The following is a 14148-nucleotide window of genomic DNA, read 5'->3' as shown; positions in this document are numbered from 1 at the left end:
GCTCACTGCCGTGCTGACTGACAGCTGAAGTAAACAAACATTAATTCACGCCAGGTTTTTCCTCCCTGCGGCGACAGCTTTAGTAAAACGGCACAATTTAATGAGACACTTTATTTAATATTTATTTCACAATCAGCCTCCTTTACTCGAACTCCATTAGCCCCAGCCCGCAGTGAATGCATTCCTTGGTTATTTAGTTGTGCACATCAATGCTCAATTTATTCTGAATTTCTTCACTTTAACAAGAGCAAGTGCTGGGTGCTGCACCTGGGATGCAACAGCCCTGGCTGTAAGCACAGACTGGGGGACGAGAGGCTTGGAGATCCTTGTGGGTCCCCTCCAATTTGGGATATCCTATGGTTCTGTGAATTTCTCTATAGAAGAGACTTTTTAAAATTAAATACCAGGTAAGCACCTGCATGGCTGCAAAGTGAATTGGTTTGGAGGCGCTGTCGCAAGAAAGCTAACTTAGCAAAAATATCCAAAAAATAGGAGAAAGACAAAAAAAAGATTCTCTTTGAACAAGTAGTTTCCTAATCCAGCTGCACAATAGGTTAGAGATAACACTGATAGGCGTTTAAGACCAAGTTACTGGTGGTGGAAGCACAGCAGTGCAGCAACTCCATGAGGAGCTTTAAGAATTCCCCATATGGACAAGGCAGGGTTGGTCTCCACCACAGGACTGACTACTGGCACAGGCAAGAGCAAATGCAATGCAAGATGGCTTTTCTAGGGGACTGAGACAGCAGAACTGCTTAAAATATACCTGACACATGCATCAATAATATGCTTAAAAACCACAATATACACATAATATATAATAATATAAATACATATATAAACAAAAGAAATAAAGATTTCCTAATTAAGAAAACTCTAATTCACAAAATTAGCTTCCAAGATCTGCAAGCACAATGGGAATATTGAGAATTACCTAAGGATCACAGTCGGGACATAACTAACTTAGCTTTCCAGTTTTGCTGGGGGGTAGATGAGGTTGGATCCTGCACCAAATATACACCATATTCATAGGGGAGATGGTCAGCACTTGGCAGCACTCAAGAGCACAAGAAGAAACCTCATTCCTACAGACACTACAAAGCAGCTTCCAACCAAACCACACACACTCGTGCTTCTCCCTTATAAATAAGTCAGTCACAAGCTCACTAGCCTGAAAAGCTCATCATCTGCAGCTCCTATGTGGCTGCTGAGACCAGAGAGTTAACAGAAACCTGACATTATATGGAGAGTTTTTGATGTGCACGCACACACAGATCCATCTATTTGAGCAAAATGCTACTACCGTATTTTTGAAATGTGAATACTGCTGGCTGGAAGAAAATGGGCACGGTTCCCTTTTTTAGAAGGAACAAATTGTTCTGAACAAGGACAAATGCAATAGAGAAATCAGGCACCAACTTCACTTCTGATGTTTCGGGCTTCTGGTATAGGCAACTCATCTAGAACCTCCGCAGGACTTTTTTCCTACCCAGCACTGTTTGAGAACTGCCCCATAACCACATAATGGTCCCTAGAGTAAACATGTACAGCTGGATGTCTGTATTATCAGATGCACATGTAAGAAGTTAGAGGGCAATGCAGAACTCCACTGGCTACAGAACGGGGAGACTCTGAAGGCAGGTACCGCCTGCAGGAGCTGGGAATGGTATGGATACTGACTTCACCAGAGCAGGTTTTGGTTAGAGAGTATAGAATTTGCTGCTAAGTGTTAAAATTGCTCCCTGTAGTGGAATCCCTTTTCTGCCACAGAACCAGAGGGATTACAGAGAGGAGGTGCAGAGCTCAAAGCCTTTACCGCACAGGTTGAACTTCCAGCCTACGAACCTGCAGCCACCCATCTTTCTCATGGGCTACCCAGTCCATGAATCCAAGCAGAGTTCCCCAGGGTCCTCAGGAGCCCAGAGCCCACCCCTGTGCCCTGAGCTACACATCACCTCCATCTTTGTTGGGGTTTTAACTGAATTCGTTACTGTAGGTTTATCAGAGTGAATACCTTTTCCCCAGAGGACGTGACACACCATAGACTGCAGGGGAGATGACAGAATGAAAAGGCTGTTATTTCTCTTCACCTCTTTCTCAAAAATGAACCAATATTCTCATGGTAACTTCAGAATAACACAGAGTGGCTTCCAGAGTCTCACATCCAAACATTTTATTCATCTCAGAATGGAGTAATCCCATTTCTCTAGAAGACCTCATGGGAATACCAAATGAATTGTGAAAGCTTTTCTGACTCTGCAGATATTTTTACTTTCCAGATATTTTAATTAATAAGTAGAGAGCATGAACTAAACAGGACTACTTTCAGAGGCTCTTCCTCACTGTTGATCAGGTTCAGACACATTATAATATATCCCAAACCTCCAGTGTTAGGAAAATAAGGCAGCAAAGAGCTCTGTTCGCAGCACACAGACCTCTTACTGGATTTTTTGAGGTTGTTAACAGCAAGTCAGGCTGTCCAAGAAAGAAGTTGTATATGTATAAGTTTGCCTTAGTGTGTTTTTTAAGAAAATCAGTTATTTGAAATAAATACTGCCAGTGCTGCACTCACAACAGTCACGAACAAACCATGTATCAGGCCCTGGAAGCACAGAAGATGGTCCTACAGAGAACCTCTCACTAATTAGAAATGAAGCTGGCTGCCTTTAGAAACTTGTTAGATAAAAAGCTTTGACTGATCTATTTTCCATTACTCTGAGCTCAGGCAATGAAATTTAAATCATAGAAAAGTGCTAATGAGTATTTTTCAAGTCAGCTTTTTATTACTGAAAGCATGCTTCACCATACAGCAAAACCAAAATCTGGGCAGCTGGAAACATGACTTCTCCAAGCCCAGCAATCCCTTTCACTTGGTATTTGATCACCTGGAAATCTGCACATTGACACTCACCTCCAAAATGAAGGCATTGATCAAAGTCCTGAAGATGGATCTTAGCTTTTCCCACATTTCTCATCACTTCAGTACCTACAGATGAATGGGTGTTTGGAGCAGAAGGGTAAGGTGCTGCACTTGGGCTGGGGCAATGCCAGCCATACAGACTGAGCAAAGAACCCCTTCAGGGCTGCCCTGCAGAGAAGGACGCGGGGGTCCTGCTGGGTGAGAAGCTGGACACGAGCCAGCAGTGTGTGCTTGCAGCCCAAAAGGCCAGCTGTGTTCTGGGCTGCATTAAAAAAGGGGTGGCCAGCAGGGACAGGGAGGTGATTGTGCCCCTCTGCTGGGCTCTTGTGAGGCCCCATCTGCAGCACTGCGTCCAGGGCTGGGGCCCCCAGTACAGGAAGGACGTGGAGCTCTTGGAGTTGGTCCAGAGGAGGGCACTGAGATGAACACAGGGCTGGAGCACCTCTCCTACCAGGAAAGGTTGAGGGAACTGGGCTGCTTGAGCTTGGAAAAGAGAAGGCTCTGGGGAGACCTCATTGCGGCCTTCCAATACTTGAAGGGAGTGTACAACCATTCCTACCAGGAGTGGCAATGACTGTTTATGAGGGTGGATAGCGATAGGACAAGGGGGGAATGGTTTTAAACTGAGACAGTGAAGGTTTAGGTTAGATTAGGAGGAAGCTTTTCTCACAGAGGGTGGTGACACACTGGAACAGGTTGCCCAAGGAGGCTGTGGATGCCCCATCCCTGGAGGCATTCAAGGCCAGGCTGGATGTGGCTCTGGGCAGCCTGGTCTGGTTGTTGGTGACCCTGCACACAGCAGGGGGTTGGAACTGGATGATCGCTGTGGTCCTTTTCAACCCAGGCCATTCTATGATTCTGTGACTGCTAGAAAGACCAGAGGGCTTGACAAGTCCCTGTGCCTTCAGATTCACCCAGCACAGGGCAGAACATGACTTCCACATCAGACACGTCATTCTTTTAGTCCAACATCTTTAGCAGCCCCTTCCCTATTGATGCACACACAATCAAACAGCACAATTTAGTTCCCTGTGACTTCTTGGCAGATGAGGAGCAGCCCAGTGTAGCCATGGGTTGAGCTGTTGGGACCCTGCATCATGTTTCCTTCCTGCATCCAGCAGCAGGACCAGGTCACCCAGGCATCATCTGACTTGTGCACACTTTGGCACCTGTAACATCCTTTTATTTCCTAATTTAAACTCATTCTGCAGGATACAGCCTTTTCATAGAAACATAGAATGGGTTGGGTTGGAAGGGTCTTCAAGGATCGTGAAGCACCAAACCCCCCTGCCACACGCAGGGCCACCAACCTCCACATTCAATACCAGACCAGGCTGCCCAGAGCCCCATCCAACCTGGCCTTGAACACCTCCAGGGACGGGGCATCCACAACATCTTTGGGCAGCCTGTTCCAACACTCTCATAGTAAAGAACTTCCCCATGATATCCAACCTAAATCTTCCCTCTTTCAACTTCAAACCATTTCCCCTTGTCCTGCTGTTATCTAAGCCCTTCCAAAGAGTTGAAGCCACATGCAAGCTCATCTGCTTTTAACGCCAGCACAACTTTTCTGTCCTTCCTGATCTCAAAATCTAAAAGAAGACACTATTGAGATACTTAAATGCTACAGTTAACACTTACTTCAGTAGCACCTTAAAAAAAAAAAAAAAAAAAGGAAAAGAAAATAAGCAGGATATCCTCTGATCTCGAATAGGACATGAGCACATTTTAGTGACACCCTACATACCCTAAGGAGTGTAAAATCTTACTAAAAGTTTTCTTCCTCTGTTTGTGAAAGTGTTCCCTAGTTATCCCAGGAAAGTTATAGCTAGGTTAGTTTAAAGAGGTGGCTTAAATTTTGCCTGAAGTACATTGGGGAAGAGCACACCTCTGTGCACAGAGAGAAGTGGAAGAGCAGTGACTCCAGGTCAGGTGACAAACAGCAATTAGCTCTAAAGCTGTTTGCAGCCTCAATATCCCTCCAGAGCCCAACGCAACAAGCCCTCTAATCATTTTTATCTACATAAGGTGAAATCAAATAACACCACAACACAAATCTCACTAATACCTTGCCTTTGTCCTACATTCAGAGCCACTGCTTAGTAGCACAGATTAGTTATAAAACTACTGTAACAGTGACATATTTTCAGGTGGTGCAGATTCTGTTTAAGTACTGACAAGGGACATGTTCAAGTCCTGTTCTGCCCTAATTAATTCAACATATTAGCACCCGAGAAATATTTGACCCAACTCTCTCCATATAAATTCATGACCACAAGCCATCAGGACTGCATGACAAACATGACAGAACAGCTGTTTCACACTGAAAGAGAGCCATTAAAAACAAAATGAGAGTTAGTCAGCTACTGACAGAATCGATGGGAGGGAAGGAAGCTAAGTGACTTGCTGCAAAATGAAATCACAGGAGCTGAAGAGTGAATCAAAACACTGCCCTAGGTCATGTAACACTCAGCACCAGCCCAGCTTGGGCTGCAGAACACATCTCTGCCCAAACCTCTGTCTACACACATGGATGGTTTTAGCACTGGAAATCCACCTTGTCATTTTATTGTCTACTGAACCCCCCATTCTCAAGCTCTGCAAGTATTCATGCAAGCCTCTTGATTTCAACAGCCTCAGCATTGCTGGGTATGCCCTCCCCACACGCTCCTGCCATGCTGGTCACACTACTGCCATGAATCTTTAGCTGTCCTATTGCCTGGGAGCTGATGGCAAATTGCAGGAATTAGCTTCTGCCACATTTCTCAGTCCTTGCTGAGTCCTTGCTGAGGCTTGCACTCATACTGTTGGTCCTGCTCTAGAACAAAAAAGAAATAAACGTTTTAAGAATTAGCGAATTTATTCAATCCCCAGCTGTTATGATTTCTTGTTTGGACCAAATGATCTCCAGAGGTCCCTTCCAACCTCTACAATTCTTTGATTCTACATTTTGCGGGGCTGGGGAGAAGGGGAGCATAACAGAGGAAAGCTCCACAACCCTCACCTGCCCTGCCCATGCCCAGTGGTGAAGCTCAGCCTCTGGCACAGAGCCCTTCTCCATCACTTCCTCCTCCAGAAACTCATTTCCTCCCCAGAACTCAATTCCTGGATAGGAAATCCATAGAATTATTTGAGTTGAAGGGACCTTTAAAGGCCATTGAGTCCGACTGCCCTGCAATGAACAGGGACACCTCCAGCTCGATCCGGTGCTGAGAGCCCCCTCCAGCCTGACCCTGAGTGTTTCCAGGGTTGGATATCCACCACCTCTCTGGGCAATCTGTGCCACTGCTTCATCACCCTTACTGGAAAAAACTTTTTTCCTTATATCCAATCTAAACTTCCCTTCTTTCAGTTTGAAACCATTTGACTCCGATTACTCAAAAGGAAGGAAATCCTCAGCCCAGCTTTGTGTTCGCCCCGCAGTCATTGAGCTCCTGAGCGATTTGCAGCTTTTGGTCCATTTCTGTGTCTGCTGCCACAAAGCAAAATTTCATCTTACAGCGTAGATTTCTGCACTACTTATCACAGAATAACAGAATGGCCTGGGTTGAAAAGGACCACAATGCTCATCCAGTTCCAACCCCCTGCTATGTGCAGGGTCACCAACCACCAGACCAGGCTGCCCAGAGCCACATCCAGCCTGGCCTTGAATGCCTCCAGGGATGGGGCATCCACAGCCTCCTTGGGCAGCCTGTTCCAGTGTGTCAGCACCTTCTGTGTGAAGAGCTTCCTCCTAATATCTAACCTAAATCTCCCCATCTCAGTTTAAATTCTGCTTCAATTATGTCTTGAGTAGCTTGGATGCCAGCACACAAATCAATAATAACAAAGCATCGATCCCAACACATCTACATAAATATAGAAGTGCAAATAAAGATGACAGCAGCATCCAATATCGGCATCATCACAGAAGTGGCACTACTTTTAAACCACAAACCCATGGACTTGTGCTCCTTCCTGCAAGTCCCATATCACCATTTCCCAGAGCAGTTCCCAGGATATTGGGCTCTCAAGTGATCACTTCATTCCCAGTGCCATCCTTCCCACCTAATGAAATCACTGCTGTAAGACTTCTTTACGGGCAGGAAGGGAAACCCTGCCTTAGGTTCCTAGTTCCCTCCCTTCCAAAATAAAGAGGAAAACAGCATTCCAGGAAATAAATATGGTTTAAAAAAAAAAAAATGACACAACAAAGGCGACTCCTCCACATGTAGCTGTTCATCTCCTCGGAGTTTGTACTGCAGAGGAAGGAAGGAAGGAAGAAGAGGACCTTGCCATGCTGCAGCAGCAGGGCTGGAAAGGGGAAAAGCCCATGGTGTGCCATGCTGGGGAAATTAATTTGCATCTTGCAGTGACATAGCAATGCACAAGAGAAAATCTCACAAGGAGCAAGGAGGATGCAGCAGAATGGAGCTCTGCCAGAGCACAAAGTTGTTGAGAAGTTTAAAATAGCTGCCCTGCTCATGTTTGTCAACAGGGAAAAGGCTGTGTCCGACAGCATGGAAGTTGGAATAAGCAACCTGAAATCACTGCACACAGCCAGGATTGGACCCCAACCTCCTGCAAAGGGCTCAGAGTGGGGGGGGACCCTGCGGGACCATGCACCACTGATCCCAAAGCCTCATAAAAAAATAAAATAAAATAAATATAAGGAAAAACCTTAAGAACACCCTAAAAAAAAAATGGAGAAGAAAAAATAAATCAGTAAACAAACACCCCCCTTATGTGACTTTTTGCGAGGTCGATCCTTTTGTTTGTTTCTTTTCCAGCCCAATCTCTGTGCAGCACGAAAGGAGGGGCAATGGGAGCAAGCAGTCACATAACGGTAATGCATGACATAACACAGCGGTAATACATGACATAACGGTAAAACATGACAACATAGCGGTAAAACATGACAACATAGCGGTAAAACATGACAACATAGCGGTAAAACATGACAACATAGCGGTACTGGCCGCCGGTGCGATGCGGGACACGCGGGGCGCTGCTCGGTCCCCATCCCCGCCCCGCCGCTCCCCGGGACGCGCAGCGCTCCGTAGCCGAATTATTTCTGTCATTTGTTGTTCTGTTTTTTCTCTTTTTTTTTTTTTTTTCCTTCCAAATTTGGCTTTACTCTCCTAAATTTGGATTTCTGCCTTCAATTTGGCTTTTCCCCTTCAGTCTGGATTTTTTTCCTTCTTTCCCCAAACCCGCTCGGCAGCGCTTCCCCGCGTTGGGCAATGCACCGTGCGGACAAACGCATTGAAGAGGAGGAAGGAGGGGGGACAATTCAACAACCCCAAACGAAAAACCGCCCCGAATTCCCTCACATTCTGTATTTTTTCTTTTTAAGAAGAAGAGCGCAGCACTCACCTGGTGTGGGATTTTTCCTCCCTCTCCACGGCCGTAAAACGAGGCGGGAGCCGAGCACAGCGGGGCCGGACGGCTGCGTCCACCCCCCCGGGGGTTGGCACCGGGCAGCCCCCTCCGCGCTGCCGCCCCCCACCCCCGGGGCCGGACACAGGGCAGCCCCGTTCACCCCCAGCAGGGCGCTGAACCCCGGCGTGCGGCTGCCTGCCGCTCTCGGGATGCGTTCGGCGCGAGGAAACCTCGGGATAGAAGGGGGGGGGCGGGGGCGTGGCGTGCCGGTACCGCACTGGGGCAGCCCCAGACGGCGCAGGGCGCGGAGCGGGAGCGGAGCGGAGCGGAGCGGAGCGCAGCGCAACACAGCGCAGCCCCGCGCCCCCCCGCCGTGCCCGGCGCTGGCAGCGGCAGCGAGAGGCGGCACCGCGCGAGCACAATGAACGGGCGATGACATCACCCTCTCACCCGCGGGGGCGGGGCGAGTGGAAGAGGCGCCGCGTTCCCATTGGTTGGAGAAAGGGATTCTGGGAATTGTAGTTTTTTGCGCCTGGATGCCGTAGGGAGCGAAGGTGCGCAAGCACTCGGCATCCCGGCGGCCCCCGCGCCGCGCAGCCTCCAGGTTGAGACCAAAAGGAGGAGGGGGAACGAGCGGCGGGCGCCATGTTGGTGGCGCGGGATCGCTTTTAGCGCAGGAGGAGCGGCTGCGAGATGTCGGGAAAGGGGGAGCTGGGCGGCCGTTCCGAGATGGCGCGGAGGGCTGGAAGCGGAGGGGCAGGGCGCCGTTTCGGCTAACGGTTAGCGGGTCCCGAGGCGGGAGCGGCGCCCACTGAGGTTGGTGCGCGGCCGTGTGAGGTGGTGCGAGCCGGGACCGCGCTGAGGCGGGAGGGGAGGCTGGGGACGGCGCCTGGGAGCGCGGCGCCGAGCTGTCCGCCCTTCGTGCGTGCTGCCTGCGGGGCTGAGGCGGCTCGGAAGCGGGAGAGCCCGCAGAGAGCAGCGGGTGCTGGGCCCGCAGGGGCCGCTGGGCCGTGCGTGCAGCCGGGGGTGCGCGGCTGCTGGGGGTGATCTGCGGCCAGCAGGAGGAGCTTTGCTCGCTGCTCGGCGCGCTGTGTTCCAAACGGATCTATAGATCTATGCATGGAGAAAGGGTGAGGTGGGATAATCCTCAAGGACAGGTTGGATGGGGCCCTGGGCAGCCTGGTCTAGTACTAATGTGATGGGTGGTGGCCCTGCCGGTGGCTGTGGGGTTGGAACTTGATGATCCTTGGGGTCCATTCCAACCCAAGGCATTCTGTGGGGTTCGTTTCTCTCATAGAATCACAAAATGTCCAGGGATCGTCAATCACAAAACGAAGGGATCTCAAGGATCATCAAGCTCCACCCCCCGCCACATGCAGGGCCACAGCCTCCACATTTAATGCTAGACCAGGCTGCCCAGGACCCCATCCAACCTGGCCTTGAACACGTCCAGGGATGAGGCATCCTCAACCTCTCTGTGCAGCTGTTCCAGCACCTCACCTCTCTCTCTGTGAAGAACTTCCCCCTGAAGTCCAACCTAAATCTTCCCTCCTTCAACTTCAAACCATTTCCCCTTGTCCTGCTGTTATCAACTCTTTCAAAGAGTTGATTCCCCTCCTGTTTGTAGGCTCCCTTTAGGTACTGAAAGGCTGCCATGAGATCACCTGCAGCCTTCTTTTCTTCAGTCTTCTCTGAGCCAGTCTGGAGTTAGCTGAGCTGCTTGTTTCCCTGCCTTCTAAGCAGTGCATGCTCGTCACATCGGCTAATCTTTATCAGCACTCCCACTTTGTGTGCAGTCTCAGCTTCACGCCCTCTTCCTGGCTGCTGCGTTGAGGAAATGGTGTGTAGAGTTCTGTGCACTGAGCATCGCTGCTGCCTGTGTGGTGCTCTGTGTCACAGAATGGGGGGGGGATGATCCATTTGTCCAAGGGGAGGGGAATTTCTGTTTCCTTTCCCTAACGGGTGGTTATTGCTGAAATAACCCTTACTCCAAAGTGGGAGGAAGCACAGTGTGTTGTATGGTGTGTTAAATAACTTTGTTTTTCATTACAGCTGATTCCTGTAAAATAAAATGTTTTATTCCTTGAAGAAGGTACTTCACTTAGAGGAGTTGGAGAGTTTCAAAGGATTTCTGAAAGTATGGGCCAAAGCCCAATAGTGGTGTAGGTCTGGAAAAAGAATTTACAGGTTTTTCTTTTCTAAAGTATTTTGGCTCCTCCTGGAGGTAAGTGCAGTGAATTTCTCAGAACAACGCTTCGCAGTAACTGCACAGGCGTGGTGGTCTGTCCTCCCCACGGCGCTATCAGATGGTGAAGGACTATCAGGAGATGATAAGTAATTCATAAAGCCTGAACCTTGGCATCTTGAAATATTTGTTGGTATTGTAGCAGTACTTGCTGTTCTTCTGTCCCTTTAAATCCACATCCATCTTGTCAAAGGATCTGAGCCAGCTTTTTGCCTTCTCCATCTTCCCACAAAAGGTCAGGCATCTTAGAAAAGCACGTACACCTCACGTAGCTTCTGCCCATCCCCCTTAGCCATTTTTGCTGCATTCGTCACAGAAGAGAAGAATATAAAGCTTTTCTGCTGCTATAATTTCCAGTTTAGTTTTACACATCTGAGGAATTCTGAATTAAAAGCATTACTCTCTTTGTTGTTTTTATTTTCTCTATGTGGATGCTTTTAGTTTTGTTGAAGGGGAAAAAAAAACAGACAGTATTATGTGTCAGAACAGTTGCTGTCCTTAAACTTTAAGGCTAAGCTTATGCTTATGTTTGTGCAGCTGATACCAAGTAATGATGGTAAGTAGTGTGATAGGGTGTGTGAGTCTTTTCTACAAATGGCAGAAAACATGGTATGAAATTGTCCAGGGTAAATTTGCTGACACAGTAACTACATACTTTGCTTTTATGTGCTAAGTATCACTGATATCACCTGCAGTGATTCCTACTCTTCCTTCACCCACCTTGTTTCCATGCTGCTGCTCAGGGTAGGAGACAAGGATCCTGTTCTACAGATGAAATTACTAAGCTGTTTTACTGTGTTTATCCGACATTGTAGATGCTGCTGATGTCTCAGTGAGGAGAAAATTGATGTGAAAAGGTCATGAAAGGAAGGCTTGATGTGCCTGACACATAGTTTCCTGTGTTGTACAGTTCATTCTCATGAGTTTGGGGTACCCAGTATTTGTCAGGCTAGATTTTACACAGCTTAGAACTTGGAATTTTAAAACCTGTATTATCTCAAACGTTGGTAATCTTTTTACACTGTTCATCTGGAAATGCTTACAGCCACTTACCTTCTGACCCAGCAGGTCTTAATTGCAAGATCCACAGGAACCTTATAGCCATACTGCAGAAATAAGCACTGTCTCAGTTTTCCATGTGAAAAAACACAAAGTGACTAAAGAACTGAAGGCCTGCCTCTGCTGTATTCTAAATACATGGGTATACTCTGGTTTAATGCATTTTATGGAAGCTGCTTCAAGTGCTTATATGGTCCTGAGCCTGCTAAGCTGTCATACTTGTCTGTGCTTTGCTGTACCAGCATCCTACGCTGCAGAAACAGCGAGTTTTCCTTTTTGCAAAAATGAATTTGGTCTGAGTGCGCTCCAGTAAGCAACCACTGTGCCCTGAGAGTGAGGAGGAGCAGCTGGAAGTCGTGGAAGATGGTGCAGAGAACAAGGAGTAGGAACGTGTGTTGGCTTTCTGCAAAGAAGCAATTAGTGCGTGTTTGTATGCTGTCTTTGCTTTCATCGTGGTAAATTCTTGCTCCGAATTAAAACCTGAAAGATTTTGTTGTAAATTCGACCTTCACTGGATGATGTAGTGGAAACGTGCCTGCAATCCACATGAGGAACGCATGCGTGTATGAGATGGAGTGTGAAAACATTCCTGGGTAAGTTTTAAGGTGTTTTGTTTTTGTGGAGTCACCATCAATATAAGCAGAGCTTGGAGAACTGTTAAGATGTTGGCCTTCTCTCTCTTGTAATCGTTGACCCTGTGTAATTGCCAGCACACAAGTCAGCTGGGTGGGAGGGTTTTGATAATGACTTGTAGAAGTGACACAATTTTTGTTTCTCCTGGCACATAAGTAAGTTTTAAAATTCTTTCTTTGTTGTCTGCAGTCCCTTTGGATGAAGGGGGAGAGCTGTAGAGTCACTGGGGCTCTGCTGCCTGTAGGGCCTGTGAAGAAAGCAGGTAAAGAGGCATTGAAATGAGTGCTCTGATATTGGAGAAGCTGCTGTGATGGTTTCCTTCTGTGATGATCTACAGAAATGCTTTGTGGAGTAATAACAGCTTCAAGGTAAGGGCGTGGATTCAGCTGGGTGTAGGTAAGTACCTCTGTGTGGTGTGAGAACTTGGGAAAACAGGTGAGAATGGAAGAGTTGTGTATCTCAGTGTTGTAAACGAAACGGTGGGGGGGGAGCAATTGTTACATTTTTAAAAGATCTCGGGATTCCTGTAATAACTTTTCTATATTCTGTTTTTCAGCACAGGAGGAGCCTCTTCAAGTGTTGTGAACATGTTCTGAAGTTCAGTAGCAGTTACACAACATGGGGTGGGAGGTGCACAGGCTACTGCAAGTTGTGGCCTCACAGGAACCAGTTTTAATAGAGGGGAAACCTCAGGTTCTCTTGGAACTTCCATGAATTTAAGTGAGGACTCATTGGCAATGGTGAAACAGGATGTTACTTCTATTTTTGACGCTGGACGGGGGGATGAGGGTACTGAGCTTCATACTTGATAATCAGGACACAGTGATGGGCCTTGGCAAAAGTGCAGACTGTCTGAGTCCAGGAGGATTGCAGCTGTGGGGAAACTCACTTTCCCAAGCAGCAGTGGCAGAAACTTCCTGAGAAGAGGGAATGGATGAGTGTCTGCTGCTCAGCTGAATAGGGATAGTTCTTTTGAGACCATAAATAGAGCCACGCAGTCCAGAACTACTCACACCACTTCAGTCTTGGTCAAACGAGACCGTGTTTTGTTATTTAAGAAGTAACAGTGTTGTTTGGCCCACCCAGCTCCTGCAGGGCTATGGGGACTGGAGCACTGCGCTGAAGATCTGCCTCAGCACACCTGGCTGGGGTCCAGGCCTGGATGGAAGCCCTGCGGTTGGCTGCGTCCCAGCTTTTGTGTACCCAGCAGGAACCTCAGCGCTTCTGAGTAGAGCAAGTTAACACTTGGGATGCACTGGTGTAGTTGTAGCTGGTATGTGCTGCACAAAGGGCTGTGTGTTGTACAAAGCAAGTTGGGTTTTGAGGTTTGCTGGCTGCAGGCCCCACTATTGCCAGTAGATCTGGGGAGAAGCTCTAAACCTGGGTTTGTACCGCATCTCACTGGGGAGCCCATGTGTGTGCCTGTGCCAAACAAACACTCCATGAGCTGACACATCCTTAAGCACGGTGGCAGTTCCCATGCTTCTAAAACAACAAGGGGTAAGGGAGATAAGTAGTGGTTCTTTCCTTCGTGGTCCACAAACTTCTGAAATCCAAAGCTCACTGACAATAACTTTGTAAAAAAGGGAACTGAAAGGTATGGCTAAGGCAGTGTGACCCTTCAGGTACAGCAAACTTCCAGTGCTGTTCTTTGTCCCTTGTGTGGTTTGTGGAGAAAGTGGATGTATAACAGAGGTAAGACAGCTGGAATTTATGTCAAATTGTGCATTGCTGTAAGGATGTCCTGCAAGGAAACTGCTAACGCTGGAGTCCCTGACTGTGTGTCACAGTGTGCTCGCTTTTTCTGGCTATTCAGATGCAGTGGCACGAAGTTACACATTGATTTTGGTGCCATTCATCTGAAAATCCAGATGTTTGCAGTGTGAGCACATTAACAGCAATGCTGTCAGAGCGTTCATTAACACACACA

The 14148-nt window shown here is 47.8% G+C and overlaps 1 protein-coding gene and 2 long non-coding RNA genes across 4 annotated transcripts in view; 2 read left to right on the top strand and 1 right to left on the bottom strand.

Moving 5' to 3' along the window:
* RAB30 (RAB30, member RAS oncogene family) overlaps positions 1–8685 on the bottom strand; it is a 45982-nt gene extending 37297 nt beyond the window's left edge. For both annotated transcript variants that reach the window (XR_008203218.1, XM_052670437.1), the window contains exon 1: positions 8276–8685. The gene's annotated coding sequence lies outside the window, so the exon portion shown is untranslated. The remainder of the gene's footprint in view (positions 1–8275) is intronic.
* LOC128074598 (uncharacterized) overlaps positions 1–14148 on the top strand; it is a 482510-nt gene that overhangs the window by 463755 nt on the left and 4607 nt on the right. The gene's annotated exons all lie outside the window — the stretch shown is intronic.
* Positions 9940–13226, top strand: LOC128074632 (uncharacterized). The gene is made up of 2 exons (XR_008203253.1): positions 9940–12178; positions 12408–13226. It is a non-coding gene; the product is annotated as an uncharacterized LOC128074632 (long non-coding RNA).

This window comes from Tympanuchus pallidicinctus, unplaced genomic scaffold (assembly GCF_026119805.1).
Source record: "Tympanuchus pallidicinctus isolate F22 unplaced genomic scaffold, pur_lepc_1.0 scaffold11, whole genome shotgun sequence".
NCBI lineage: Eukaryota > Metazoa > Chordata > Aves > Galliformes > Phasianidae > Tympanuchus > Tympanuchus pallidicinctus.
The sequence above is the reverse complement of the archived record's forward strand: the minus strand, read 5'-3'. Positions and strand labels throughout refer to the sequence as shown.